This window comes from Trachypithecus francoisi, unplaced genomic scaffold, assembly GCF_009764315.1.
Source record: "Trachypithecus francoisi isolate TF-2019V2 unplaced genomic scaffold, Tfra_2.0 Lachesis_group4, whole genome shotgun sequence".
In the NCBI taxonomy this organism is placed as follows: Eukaryota; Metazoa; Chordata; class Mammalia; order Primates; family Cercopithecidae; genus Trachypithecus; species Trachypithecus francoisi.
Window position 1 is genome coordinate 38,527,880 of NW_022681469.1, and position 13,717 is coordinate 38,541,596.

General features: G+C 36.5%; 1 protein-coding gene and 1 non-coding gene across 2 annotated transcripts in view; both read right to left on the bottom strand.

The window, feature by feature from the left end:
- The window catches only part of KCND2 (potassium voltage-gated channel subfamily D member 2), a 488,618-nt gene that overhangs the window by 75,432 nt on the left and 399,469 nt on the right, over positions 1 to 13,717 (bottom strand). The window lies entirely within an intron of this gene.
- Positions 3,338 to 3,444, bottom strand: LOC117073829. The gene has a single exon (XR_004433390.1). It is a non-coding gene; the product is annotated as a U6 spliceosomal RNA (small nuclear RNA).

The window sequence follows — 13,717 nt, forward strand, 5'->3', positions numbered from 1 at the left end:
TAAACATGGTAAAATACATCCAAAATGGGTTTACAGTTAATGATTAAACATTCATTTACCTGAAAAAATTAAAAAGAAGCATTTATAAAAAAGATTCTACCCTACCAAAAAGTTAAGGAAAATTATTTCAACACTGACAAGAGATAAGAAGCTGGCTAAAGCAATTTAAAACAACAACAATTTGTTGAACATCTATAAATGCTAGGCTGTTCCTGGTGCTAAGAATAGAGAGAGAGGTTGGGCTTATGTCTGTAATCCCAACACTTTGGGAGGCTGAGGCGGGCAGATCACTTGAGGTCAGGAGTTCAAGACCAGCCTGGTCAACATGGCCAAACCCCATCTCTATTAAAAATGCAAAAATTAGGTGGGCGTAGTGGCATGAGGGAGGCTGAGGCATGAGAATCACTTTAATTCAAGAGGCGGAGGTTGCAGTGAGCTGACATCACACCATCGTACTCCAGCCTGGGAGACAGGAAGAGACTCTGTCTCAAAAAATAAAAAATAATAAAGAAAGACAAGTAGGAAGACACTATGCTCACTTATAAACTAGTCAAGGGGACAACAGCTTTATCACTCATTATAATACTATGATAAATGAGATAATTGAGGACTAACAAAGTTTTATGCAAGCATAATACCTGAGAGGTCATCCTATTCCTGACATCTACAGTTCTAGCTGCAGGCACACAGGCCTGAGATAGAAATAGGTATGTATTAGAGCAGGTAGGAAGTCTCTCTATAACTCATTCTTATACATATTCCAGAGACTTGGGCATATGCTTCATGTAAACATGCATTCACCATTAAGAAACAATAGCAACTTGGCAGTGTGCGGTGGCTCACGCCAGTAATCCCAGCACTTTAGGAGGCCCAGGCAGGCACATTTGAGGCCAGGAGTTTGAGACCAGTCTGGCCAACATGGCGAAAAGAAAAGGAAAAAAAACAGCTGGGCATGGTGGTGCATGCCTGTAATCTCAGCTACTCTGGAGGCTGAGTCAGAAGAATCACTTGAACCCAGGAGGCAAAGATTACAGCGAGCCGAGATCGCGCCACTGCACTCCAGCTTGGGTGACACAGCAAGATCTTGTCTCTAAAAACAAACAAACAAACAAATAAACAAAAAGCAGTAGAAACTCAATAAAGAATGATACAGTTAAAAACCCAAGAAGTTAGCAAGCCGCAGTAGTAAGAACAGAGTTGAACAATTTGTAGTGACTCTAAATTACTAGATAAGAATTAGTAGATAAGAAAGTTGAGTAATTTGAGAGACTTGTAAGAAAAGCAGGAAAAGAAACTCATATTTTCAACAAAAGCTGCAGGTAGGTAGTTTTTTTTTTTTTTAACTTCTGTTAGAGGCTGGAATAAGATGAAATTTTAATGAATAGTAATTATAAAACTTTAGTAAAAATCAAAATAATTGCTTTCTAAAGTGATGCACACTTAGGGCCTACTTATTTTGAATCAATTGTATTACAAAGGTAAACTTTACTATTTCACTTTTTTGAGAAAAGAAGAACTTCTCCTCCAACACACACTCACCTGGTAGATATAAGTAATATAAAGCAATACAAAGTTTGAGGACCTTGGCCTTAAGGGCACATGTGTTAGACCATGACATTAGATGTTTATGAAACTGCAGAACTAAGTAGATATGCCAAAAAATTGCCTGTGGGAAGTGGCTCTATTTTTTAAATAAGAGTTGGGAAAATTTAATATCTTGAGGGATTAGGGTGTTTATCTGAAAACATTTACCTAAGAAAATTCTCAGACTCAGAATATATCTGTGTCTACTAATGGCTTATCCCTCAGGAAATTCTATAAGGAATTTGACATGCCTAAACCTGCATTCATATGTTCATTCATTCATTCATTTATTCTTCCACCAATTTACATTTATTGAATTCATACTGGACCCTCAGGATACAAAGACATGGTTTTTCAAAGACTTTAAATCCAGTGCCTTAGACTCACAGGTAAAGAGTCTATTGCAATGCTAGTGTGATAGGGAACTAATATACGCAACGCTCTCATGGCTGTTACTGGAGCAGCGCCTAGATCAGGCTAGCCTGTGGCAGGTCGTTTAAGTAAGACTTTCCACAAATGTCGTCTGTGTTTACTTTTGTAGGAGAAGAATGATAGTTAGGCAGGTGGCTGGGTGTAGTGGCTCATACCTGTAATCCCAGCACTTAGGGAGGCTGAGGTGGAAGGATCACCTAAGGTGAGAAGTTCAAGACCAGCCCGGACAACATGGTGAAACCCCATCTCTCCTAAAAATACAAAAATTAGCCCAGGGTGGTGATGCATGTCTGCAGTCCCAGTTACTTGGGAGGCTGAGGTAGGAGAATCACTTGAACCTGGGAGGCAGAGGAGTTGAGATCACATCACTGCACTCCAGCCTGGGCGAGAGAGGGAGGCTCCTGTAATAATAATAATAATAGAAAAAAAAAAAGGCAGGTAATGAAGGGAAGGCTGGAAAAAGGCAAGGAGGAAAGATTATTCAATATTCAAAAACTCCACGTGATTCAGGATGCCTGGACTATAGACTGGGAAAGGCAGATGATAGTGGATGCCGTCACTAGGCTGTGGAGGGCATTTTATGCCATAATGAAGACTTAGGATTTATTTTGTTGGCTATGAAAAACCAGTGAAAAATTTATAGCAAAGGAATGACATAATGAGATTTGCATTTTGCTAAGTTTATTCTGGCTGTAGTAAGATGGGAAACCAACAAGGAGGTTGATAAAACATTTAAGTGGGAAATAATGATATGGAGAAGGAGGATGGATTTTAGATTTGCAGTATGAACCTGACTTGGTAAACGAGTAAAATTGGTGGATGAAAAAACTGAATGTACCAGTGATAACTCCCAGGTTTCTGGTTTGGGAAACTGGTTAGCTGTATTCCTACTATCAGTACAGGAATAAAAGAAGAGAATCAGATTTTGAGGGTAGAAAAATGAATATGATTGTGAACAAGGATTTGGGAAGTTACAAAACATTCAGTTTTTGTTAACTAGAATGCTTCTGTATTGAGGGATCTGGAGCTCAAGAGAAGGATCTCAGGTTAGTTTACTAGCGCTACCATAACAAAATACCATGGACTGGATGGTTTAAACAATAGTAATTGATTTCTTACAACTCTGGAGATGAGAAGTCCAAGATCAAGGTGTTGGCAAGTTTAGTTTCTCCAGAGGCTCTTTCCTTGGCTTGCAGATGGCTGCCTTCTCGCTGTGTTCTCACGTGGTCTTTCCTCTGTGCACACACACACATATCCCTGTTGTCTTTCTGTGTGCTCAGATTTCAATAAGTTTCAAACTTCTCTCTTTCTTTGTCTGTCTTTTAATATAAGACACTTCACAGATATGCATGTCAACTGTGCACAGGGGTTGTGCTAATCTTTTGTGTATCCTTCCTATATTAGTATATATGCTGCCAAAGAGAGCACAAATTTCCTCTTTGTTTAAGGACACCTGTCAAATGAGACTAGGCTCCTCCCTCTTGGTCTCATTTTAACTTATTAATCACCTCTTTAAAGTCCCTATCTCCAAATACAGTCATATTTAAAAATACTGGGGGCTAGGGTTTCAACATATGAATTTTTAGGGAGACACAAGTCAGTCTATCACAGATCTGATCTGCTGATAGATCTGGCTCATTGACTATAGTTGGTAATTTAAAAGCACAGCAACAATGGATGGTATACCCAGGGAGAATGTGAAAACTAGGGGAACTTTTGGCTGAGAAGGAACCAAAGACATGTTATTGTGGACATAGAGAGAGGAATTAACACAGCTATCTACTTCAGAGGGGTCAGAGCAGTAGATTATTTAGGAGAAAACTCTGTTATAAAAGCCAACAAAGGTATTTCAACAGGTAGGAGGGGTCAGTAGCTTTCATTACTCTGAAAATGTCACCAACATGTCTGAAATGTATCCATTGTATACAACATCAAAGAGTATATTGATTATTGTAGTGAGAGTGGTTTTTGGAGTAGAATTTTAGAGTTTGAGTGAATGAACTGTAGGAAGTGAAAATTTTTCCTTTATATTGGAGCGAACTTTTGCTTTATGGTTTTTTTTTTTTCTATGTCAGGAAGAAAAGGAAGGAGTAACAGGACTCAAAGAAAGATTTTCTAAATAAGCAGACGTCTACATTATAGTGAAAGAATCACTGAACAGAAGTAGGTTGAACATACTGTAGAACTAGGAGATAATCCATTAAGGAAGGTCCCTGAGGAAGCAGAAGGAGATGAAAATAAAAGAGCAGGTGAGGACAGGCTTTGAAGGAAATGAAGACTGCTCTTTGAAGATAGGAAGACCATGAGAGGCTTAGATGCAGATAAATTTACAAAAAAAGGGGTGGGAACAAGCTTAGAAAGTTTTAGGAAGCATGTTTTGAGGAATGAGAAAGAATCAGCTAAATCATGAGATCATTCCTGTGTGATATTTCTTCTACCCACTTTCAGTGAAACTGAGTGAAGAAGGAATATGTAGAATGATGCAGGTTTGACGGTTTTAATTGGGGAAATAGATCAAGGGGCAGAAAAAACTGGCAAGACAGTGTTTGAAAGGATGTAACATTGAATATAAGCTGTGTCTAGTTTTAAGTGGTGAATGGATCACAGATGTGGACGTTAAAATGCTGTGGAATGGTAAGATCTGGTATAGAGGGGAGTCTCCTATGTATGAGAACGGTGAGGAGAAGCGAGAAGATGATTGAATGGCCTGGTTTTCTAGGAAGTGAGTTGGTTGCTGTTGTACAGTGAGTTGGCATGCTTATTTAATGCAACAAATATTTATTGAGTGCCTCCTCTATCCAGATCTCAGGTAGGTCACCTATGGCAGGGACCCCCAACTCCCGGCCGTAGACCGGCATCAGTCTGTGACCTGCTAGGAACCACGCTGCATCGCAGGAGATGAGCAGTGGGCTTCTGAGCATTACTGCCTGAGCTCCATCACCTGTCAAATCAGATTATCCAATCAACAGCAGCATTAGATTCTCACAGGATCGCAAACCCTATTGTGAACTGTACATGAGAGGGATCTAGGTTGCACGCTCCTAATGAAAATCTAACTAGTGGAAAAACTGTCTTCCATGAAACTGGACCCTGGTGACAAAAAGGATGGGGACCCCGATCTATGGCATTTGTGGAGGATTTTATGGTTAGCACACTTGGTAAACAAATTCAAAAGAAAACTAATCTTATCTCTTTAGAAATGAACATATTTACATGCACAAACATAAAAGTTGGAATGGGGAAATTTATGTAGTTGGAAGATAGCTATTAAATGTAAACAAACATAATTATAGTCTAGACCAAGGACTAGCAATCTTTTCAGAAGTAATAATAACACCAATGTTCTATATTCATCCATTTTCTTTTTCTTTTTCTTTTCTTTTTTTTTTTTGAGACACAGCCTTGCTCTGTCGCTCACGCTGGAGTTCAGTGGCCCGATCTCCTCAGCTCACTGCAAGCTCCGCCTCCTGGGTTCATGCCATTCTCCTGCCTCAGCCTCCCGAGTTGCTGGGACTACAGGCCACCACGTCTGGCAAATTTTTTGTATTTTTAGTAGAAACGGGGTTTCACCTTGTTAGCCAGGAAGGTCTCTATCTCCTGACCTCGTGATCTGCCCACCTTGGCCTCCTAAAGTGCTGGGATTACAGGCATGAGACACCATGCCCGGCCCTATTCATCCCTTTTCAAAAGCCAGACCCCAGGAAGCTGGAGGGAGGTGGGGCAAAGTTTTACAGTGAATTTCTGATTTCACTCAGGGTGATAAATCAGACTCTTGGGGAGGTTGGTGGTAGCTCTGGACAGCAGCAGGAATGGGGATCTAGTTAGGAACAAACCATGAGCCTATGACAGGCTGAAAACCCACCCCTTCTCCATCTTTGGGAGGTTGCCAATGTCTGATTTAACACTATCCAAGGAATGATCATTAAAAGTAAAAAAATAACTATCAACTAGCAGAAAATATAAATGGTAAGCATTAGCACATATTTCACATGTTTATATTTGGTTCTCAGATTGACCTAGAAAATGAAGTCTGGAAAATTCTATACGATCCTGCAAAAATGATACATTGGTCTGGATGGTAGAATAAGTTGGAGAAATATTTAAGCCAAAATGCAGTATTAGCAATGACTTTTTATTTTATTTTATTAATTTTCAGGGTTTTTGGTGTACAAGTGGTTTTTGGTTACATGGAAAAGTTCTTTATTGGTGATTTCTGAGATTTTAGTGCACCCCTTATACTGAGCAGTATACACTGTTCCCAAAATGTAGCCTTTTATCCCTCAACCCCTCTAAGTTCAAGAAGACTATGGTCCTGCAGAAAGCTTTATATGTAATTAACACATCTTTATCTTTATAGGCAGTAGACTCAGATTCCGTTAAAAGTTAATGTGTACCCTCCCTCTAGCCTTTATTATTACTGTTGTTGCTATTACATGTGTTAGTGTATGTGAATTTAATGCTTAAAAATGTATCCGATTGGCTACTATGGAAAAAAACTTGACTCATAAGAGTTTTAGCACGGGTTAAGATCTGAAAGTTTTCTCCCAGCCTCTTATCACTGGCGCAGACTTCACAATTCATGGAAGCCACCAGTGAGATGACATTGCCTCAGGCAGTTACTATTTTTATATTCTATAACTCGAGGAGTTCAGGGTTTGGGAAATCATTACACTTTTTTTGTCCTTTTAAAGCTGGAGACAGCAATTGTAGACAGCCTACCAGTGGGTTATCTTTTTGTGTCTCTTTACCTGTGGAGAAGCCTACTAGCTGGGACATGTAGTTAAATAGTTTTTGTTTTTTTATATCCAGGGCACCAAGTCAAAAAATGGTGGTGACAGTATTTCACCACTCATTATTTCTTCTTCGGATTCTACCAATTTATCTAAATTCCATTGTTTATAATAGTCTAGCCAGTTAAAAAAATCACAGGGTTACTTCAAAAGCCAAATAAGTGTAAGCTCTATATTACTGTTTGCATGCTAATTTGGGGGAACTTGGAGAAGGACATGGCAAAAAATCAAGATATATATTTGTACTCTATACACAATTTCACTCTTGAACAATTCATTACAGCTTGGACTTCAGTTTTAAACATGTGAGATAATGAGGCTAGACTCTCATCATTTTACTTTTCCTCTTGGAAAAAAAGTAAGCTGAGCGACTCTGTTTATTAAGTCCTATTTATTTGGTTCTACTAAGATCCATTTTCAATGTCTTAATATTTTACAATTATTATGCCTTCCCTACAAGGAAAGAACGTTACCAATCCATTTATACACTGAAAGTATAAATAATAGACTGTTAAAGTTCTTCCTTAGAAGAGCTGTTTAGAAACAGGATCATCTGTAAAACATTTTTTAAAGGAATGGATCAAATTTTGCAATTGGTCCTAGATAACAAAGAAAAATGCCAATGTAATGAAAGATAAAAATGAAATGATTTGGTAGCTCTAGCATCATAAATATCAACGAGCACTGTAATTTTAATATTGCTGAAATTGGCACTAGGGCATTATTGATTTTCTGTATCATCTAATGGTTTCCTGCAAATATCTTTTATAAAAGTGCCTTATATTTCTTCTTAATAATCTTTTCTCGAGTCATATACTATCAAATCCTGCAGAGTACTATTCATTCAGCAGTAAGTTAAAGTCATTAAACATATTTCTATTAAAATTTTATTAGACCTGAACTAATATCCTGAAACTGATGCAATGTAATTTTACTATTCAACCAACCACCTTGATGTTTTATGTTAAGAAACATTTTGAAAAATCAAAAAAATAAATTAAAGGACAATTCGGATATATTAGAATTTTGTTTGCCGGCATTTTTAATGCAGGGATAATTATTTTAAAGGCCTGTTGTTATAAAGACTTTCCTTTCTCAGAAAATCCTTTTACTCTTTTTTTCCTCGATGCTTTCACTTGGGCAAAAGAGGTAATCTCAGCTCACGACTTATGTGAAATGTGTTTTAATTTTGTTCAATTCCCAGCTGCTTTACATCTTGACACAGAGGAATTACTGCATCACACAGTGTTGGAAAGATAGGAGATAGAATATAATTACTGAACTTTATGTTACCATCGATGTGTGAAATTTTTCAAGGAAGAAAATCCATTCATTTTGATAATATAAGCACACTAGTTAAATGCGCAACCTTGTCCCAGTTTTTAACTTTTTTTTCTCTAGTAAACCATTATTTGAGAGTGCTTCAGTGAATTTTGATTTTATTTTGGAGTTATGAGATGCACACATTTTAATGTGTGCGTGATTCCTCTGAGTTACTCAGGTATAATAAACTTCTTAATGAGATATTTAAATGTACTCTTTTTTTTCTGGCTTCTGGTGAGGTCTGTCAGAATACAATGAGTTTACTTTGGTATTACATGTTGTCTTTACCTTCTCACACCTGAGAAGCATATTTGTTTCTTGTGAGGGAAAAAAAGCTGAGATCAGGGTAGAGTGACAAGTCTGTCACAGCCATCTCTTTGTTCTCTTTTTATTTTTACTCTCCTTCTGAAGCTCAATAAAGAGACAAGTTTGGGCATATTTTTGTCTACTGAGTAGGGACAGAAATTAGATTATTATGAGAAAGATATATTTGGTTGAAGAACTCTAATGCCTCTTAGCTAAAAAGAAAACCATTAGGGTATGTCCCTTGCTTGCCAGTATTTCTTAAAACCACTCTTAGGAATGGAATATGGGGCTGCGGGCTCATTAATCTCACGCAACTTGGTGCTTCCTAGATTCTTATGACATACATCCATCAATCTGATCCAGTCAGATGCCACTCCTTAGATTTTTGTATACACTCAGTATGGGGTTCATATTTTTCTTCTTTCCTTTATTACCGTAATTATTGGAGATGCAGATGAGATAAAGACAACATGATACCCTAAACCTTGATCCCTGGATGGCTGCAAGGATTTTGAGACCACTTTGAAGCTGTATGCAGAAGACTTTATAAGTACGTGCATCTACAGTTTTCTGGGGAGGTATACGGTTTTTATTAGAATCTTAAATGTCTCCCAAAGTTAAGAATCTTTGTAAATGGACCGCATCACTCTAACTAGCAGTCATATTATGTTTTCCTTATCACATTTAAAATAAGAAATCAAACCCTTTGCTACAGTAAGAGTCTTATTCCACCAAGGGAAAAAGAGGCTAGACTTCAAATAAATCTGCTACTCTACACCCAAGAAGTGATTGTTGATTGAAGTTCAGCTTGTGATGTACTTCCTCCTTATGAAGTCTTTTGCATGACTTAGAGTCTTTTTTCTGTTTATTTCCTTCTGTCTCTCTCTCCCTCTCCTCTTACCCTTTCTGCAATTGTTCTTTGATTTGGTGTAGATAAAAAGAATACATGTGAGAACTAAGATACACTGAATATATTTGTGCCTAAAATTTCTTTACTCTTTATTTCCTAACTACAGAGGTTTGTATTCTATTTTTTATTTTTCATTTTTGTTTGTTTGTTTTCCCTTGCATTGCTTAGAGAACATACATGAGTGGCAAGTAAAATGAGGCAAATCCTAGCATTATCCTTTGATGGAGTTTGTTGTTCAGTGAAGGAGGCTAGTGGTTAGAAGTCAGGCTAACTGTGCTAACTTAGCCTAACAAATTTAGGGTTGGGTCCAGAGGGCAGATCTGAGGGATGCTCTTGCAAGAGCTTATGCATGTCTCACAATGTGAACAAGAAACAAAGAAATAGCAACATTCTTATTTGTATCTATGCTGAGTTCTCACTGAGTAAATACAGGGTAAAAAATTCCTAATCAGAAGTTCTCAAGGGTGGCCTAAAGTATCATTTACATTCTGGGACTCTGTTTTATCAACATTGTATTATTTTCATACCAGATTATTGATTCTTTAAGTAAAACAATGGCATCTTTTACTTTATTATCTTTAGAAAGAAACTGGGTCCCTGACACATAGGTATTCAAAACTGGCCAATTACATTTATCTTTCCTCTGAGGAAGGAATTTGGTATTTCTCTTTGCTGATTGTGTTCTTTCTCTTTATTCCTGCTTTTCAAAACCATAGATCACGATGTTCTTTAGATCTCAAATGTCCCCTCTTCCTCTCCCTACCCAAAAGGGCATACTTAGAATCATGGCTAACAGTTTACCAGATTGATCCATGATGTAAAATATTTCATGATATAATGCTGGACAGGCATGATGCACTCGCATGTAAATACTTGTCAAACCTACTTGATCTTTCAAAATAAAGTCTTTAAATTTTTTGAAATACTTACATACAATAATAGTTTTCTTAATAATTATGCCCTCCCCTCCAGTACTATTCTCTGATTTGAAATTTTATTTGTCTAATCAAAAACTTAATATTTAATACATTGTTATTTGCAAAAAATATGGACCGTATTTGAAATATTATCTTTAATTACTAACGGAGCATCTGCAGATTTATACCTGATTGGGTGTGCATGTTTATGAATTACTTCCCTATCTGTTACTTGAATAATTGTGTTTGTAATAAACAGATAGAACCACAGAAAGATCCAACCTACTTTGATCACTGCAAAATTATTTGAGGAAAAAAAGATGGGTTGTATGAGTCAATTATCATAAAGAGAATGTAAAGTAAATGACTTTAACAATTTCTTTTAGATGAGTAAAAGCAGCACACAAAATCTCCCAATTCTCCTTCTTCCTCTTTAACTGATTTTACGTTGTTTTTATTGCTACCAGTCCACAGGCATACACAACACCCTGCCTTCATACACTGAAGGAATGAAAGCTGTTGACATTACTTGGAAGAAAATAAAGAACTGTAATCTGTTTTTGTGCTATACAGGTATTCAACTCAGTCAAATAAAACAGTTAATGAGGAATTAATTTAAGATACTGAAAAGTGCATTGGTGTATCAAGTAAATTTGTACATGTACAATAAATTAAGCTTAGCGGTTGCCTAGGAGAGAAGTAAATATGTCACATTCAACTTAAATATCTGGTGTATTTTAAAATTTAGACCTATAGAAAGACATAAATAACTGCCAACTAATCAATCACCCAACTCTTAAACAAAATCAAATTATTTCAGCAATTATTCAATGGTTTTATGATGATGATACACAACAGTTATTTCCTTCAATGTCCCTTAAATGTCTACTTGTTTGCACTAAAACATGAGCAGCAAGAAGTCACTAGATTTATAAACTAGAGTGCCACTGCACTCTTCTGGAACAGTTATCAGCATTTTATGGCCCTGGGTTTTAAAATCTGGTTAAGTAAACCACATCATCGTGGATTTTGTAAAATGAAAAGCAATAAGCCAGAACAAATTATAATTAAATACAGTATACTATATCTCTGAAGATAGTTGTATGTTTTACTTTTCTCTGGATTAGATCTGGGACTCTAAGATGTTAACTTGGTAAATATTTTTCTACTATGTGGTTTGAGCATTACAGTAAAGTTTACCTAACTCCACACATCTCGCCTACAGATTTCTCTGCTTAGAATAATTACTGAATCACTAACGTGACAGCCAAGGCATCTGGAAAGCCATAGATGCAACATGGAATCAAAGCTTTAGGGACTGAAAATCAAGGGTTCATCAATTCTGTTTTCTCACCAACATAATTGTCCTTGACACATGTCCTTATAATTTTACTTGTGCTTGAAAACCTGTAACATGAGACTATCTCAAAATATTGGGAGCTCTGTGGCCTCTGCTAGTTAGATAATTATTATCTTTTAAACGTTGATGCTAAATACGTATTTTTTGTTGTTTATATCTTTCTGTCTCCTGTTCTCTTTTCCTTCATTTCTTCTCTTCCTCCCTTCCTCCCTTCATTTCTTCTCTCCTATTAAATAAGTTATTATATGAATTACACCCTGAGTATAGCAGTGTATTGCATTCAAAATACCAAGATACAAATTTGGATCAGTCTGGTGAAGGTTCAAAGCATATGTATAATTTTACATGTACTAATGACTATATTCAAAGTTGCTGATGATTGGTTTATAGTTTGGCCAAGGCAGAAAAATAAATAAGTAGTGTGCCAAATAAGCAAAAGCAGTTGTTTCTAAAGCCAAAGACATTTATGATGATAAGAAGGCTGAAAAACCAACCAACCAACAAAACTAAAACACAGAAACAGTGGAAACTGCCTAAGATTAACCACCCAGGATTCAAAGTGTGTGTGTGTGTGTGTGTGTGTGTGTGCTCGCATAAACATGCATGTGTATGCCTTCACAAAAGTGTCAGTTTGGAAAAAGAGATTTGGTATTGAAAGGAAGGCCACAACTCTCGGTCATTAAAGGTCATGGAGAAATTACCTGACATGCTTAGACCTCTTTTCTCCTATGCAAATATCCTGGAACTATAATTGAATCACTGAGCACAAGTACTCTAATGTCCCTAGAATATTAATTGTGGTATATAATAATGGTGATGAAACTAATTGGTGTTTCTTGAAAGATAGGAAAGAAACTGCAGCTGAATGTTGGAAAATATTGTGGTGCATGTTTTCATTACAACCTCTCCTGTAGACACATTATTCTGGAATTGTATCCATGACATAGTATCAAGTAGAAACACATGCCATATTACAGGAAAGTAATCATGTAATCATCTGTATGTAAGCACATTTTTGTGAGCATAGAGAAAAGTAGGAACTATAAATATAGATAGGTTAGCATTGGTTATCTCAGGGAGATGAAGCCAGGGTAGAATGGTGGAGGTAAATGATTTTTTCCTTATACCTTGTATTTCTATTGTTATATCAATCCTATAATTAAATAATTTAGTAAACTTAAAAAGTGAAAGTTAAAAAAATTGAAGTTTTTAAGGTTTCATTTATCATGTTTAGCAAAACCATCATAAAATTGGAAGATTGTCATGAGTTGTCATCTTTTTAATTATCCAGTTATTTCAAAAAACTAAAGCAGGTGGGAGGCATAAAATAATTTTGTGAAAAAAACCCTGCATTTTTGTTATTTTAGTCTTCTTATTGCTGATTGTTCAATGGATCATAAACTAATCTCATCTGTAACCTCTTTTTTGTTGTTGTTGTTAATCTAACCAGTTGAGTGAATTCTGGTAGTAAGATATGTAGTAATATGAGTACTAAGAAAATGCTTCAAGAACGTATATGAGGAAGAAATTAAATTACGTTCAACCTACCATGTACTGCTACATGGTGCAAATGTACCCTTCCAAATGATACTATACATCAGATATTTGTCTAGAGGGACATGTTGTGTTGCAACTGCGGTCAGGCCCAGAGGATTTGGAGAGATGCATAGGACAGCTGAGGATCAATAAACAGTTCTAGTTATATTCCTGCTTAGGACCCTTACATACAAGGGTAAGGCTTCTGTTGAAACATCTTCCTAGCCTGAAAGCATTCAGATGAATCAACCAATGTGCTGGCAGTCATTTAGTGATTTAAAAAGCATTGGGATCTATTGAAGAAAATGAGTAGGTGACAGATATTAGGATTAGGTACAGATCTTTATTCCATCCTCACCTTCCAGCTTTAAATCTTTTTCTTTGGTGCTTTTGTTTTGGTAGTTGATTTGGTGCCTAAGCCGCATTTTATCTGAAGTAAGAAAGGCAAAGAGAATTTGAAGAATAATTTCATCTTTATTTAGGAACCAAAAAAAAAAAAGAATAAATATTCTATTCAATATGTTACTTCAATGTGCTTCCCCTCACACATCACAAACAG